General features: G+C 49.0%; 1 non-coding gene across 1 annotated transcript; it reads right to left on the bottom strand.

The window, feature by feature from the left end:
• Positions 1–275: 275 nt before the first annotated feature.
• TRNAK-UUU (transfer RNA lysine (anticodon UUU)) lies at positions 276–350 on the bottom strand. Its single transcript has one exon. It is a non-coding gene; the product is annotated as a tRNA-Lys (tRNA).
• Between the last annotated feature and the right edge of the window lie 1485 nt (positions 351–1835).

The following is a 1835-nucleotide window of genomic DNA, read 5'->3' as shown; positions in this document are numbered from 1 at the left end:
GTCACTGCCTCTCAGCCTAACTTACCTCATAGGGTTGTTGTGGGGCTTAAGCACCACCTTGAGTTCATTGGACAAAAGCTGGGATATCAGTGCAATAAATAAATAAGCTGATGCACCTTGAACTTAGCCCTAACTGAGTTGGAATAACATGTGCTAGCAATACACTTTTTTAATCCATTGGGGTATACCTGTGCTCGTCCTGGCTTCAAAAGACATAGAATCATAGGTTTGGAAAGGATCACAAGGGTCTGACCCTCTGCAATGCAGGAATCTTTTGCCCAGTGTGGGGCTCAAACCCACGACCCTGAGATTAAAAGTCTCATGCTCTACCGACTGAGCTATCCCAGGACAATGGTCTGGTTTCTGTCCTGTTGCAATCAGGATGCAGCGAAAAGCAATTAAAGTTGCGCTTTACAGTCAAGCGGTGTGTCTTATTTTCTTGTTTTCGACAGTGCTACGTCCCATCTGTCTCCTATTCCATAGGCGGGAGACAGCCCCTGAATTGCAATGGCCAAAAAAATGTTTGGCTCCCATTGTGAAGTCCGATGAGGCAGTTTCAGTTTGTCTGAAGCCTGTGGAAGAAAGGGGGGGGGAGACACCAGAGGATTACTATCAATGTTTCGGAAACAGGCTGGTGGTGTGGGTTTGTGCGTGAGACGGGAGGAAAACTTACGTCATTTTTAATTAACTCTCCTAGCAATTTAAATATCTCCTCTCTCTTTCCTCACCCCTCTGCTTTTCTCCCCCTTTTCAGTAATCCCAGCCTTATCATTTTGGCTGTATCTTACGGTGCCCATAGTGATACTTGCACTTTCAGAAGACTTCAGAAAGCAACCGTCGCCTCTGCTGATCCAAATAGCCACCTATTGTTCCATTGACGGAAACAGGCCCCATGGAAGAAAAAAAGGGGGCTCTGCTTATTTTCAGGAAGCCCATTATTGCCAGAAGCTCACTTTCTCTCTCTCTCGTCTAGACATTCGGGCCCTTGTTCCAGCATGTCAGTCACTGTCAAGCAACTGGCAACCCTGGAAAGGCCTGCAGAGAACTGAGCGCGAACCGTCCTGCTACGTTGTGGCGGCAACAGATGCAGTTTTCACACACGCAGGCCAATGATGAATGGAATGGAATGTAAACTTGACTTCCCTGGTAATTAAGCGCTTTGTGATTGGCGGAGATCGTTGTGTGAGGGAGAGGGGTGGATGTCTCCATTCATTCTAGGCAGTCAGGGTAAACGCAGTTCCTCCGCAGCAAGTTTTCCTTCTCCAAGCTGGCCATATCCGAAGCATTCCAAACAGGAACATCCAAACAGCAGCAACGAAGCTTAGAGAAAATAAGATTATAAATTTAGCATGGAGAAAGCACAGAGGAAAGGGGTAGGTCCGGTCCCCCCTGTCACTAGAACTTCTGGACACCCAGCAAAGCTAAACATTGGAAGATTCAGGGCAGTTTTTAAAATGATACTATTTCACAACAGTAAAGGACGCAGGTGGCGCTGTGGTCTAAACCACAGAGCCTAGGGTTTGCCGATCAGAAGGTCGGCGGTTCGAATCCCTGTGACAGGGTGAGCTCGCGTTGCTCGGTCCCAGCTGCTGCCCACCTAGCAGTTCGAAAGCACGTCAAAGTGCAAGTAGATAAATAGGTACCGTTACAGCGGGAAGGTAAACGGCGCTTCCGTGCGCTGCTCTGGTTCGCCAGAAGCAGCTTAGTCATGCTGGCCACATGACCTGGAAGCTGTCTGCGGACAAACGCCGGCTCCCTCGGCCTGTAGTGCGAGATGAGTGCCACAACCCCAGAGTCGTCCGCGACTGGACCTAACAGTCAGGGGTACCTTTACC

The sequence above is a fragment of the Zootoca vivipara genome, chromosome 8 (genome assembly GCF_963506605.1).
Source record: "Zootoca vivipara chromosome 8, rZooViv1.1, whole genome shotgun sequence".
Classification (NCBI taxonomy): domain Eukaryota; kingdom Metazoa; phylum Chordata; class Lepidosauria; order Squamata; family Lacertidae; genus Zootoca; species Zootoca vivipara.
This window is presented reverse-complemented; position numbering and strand designations above follow the sequence as displayed.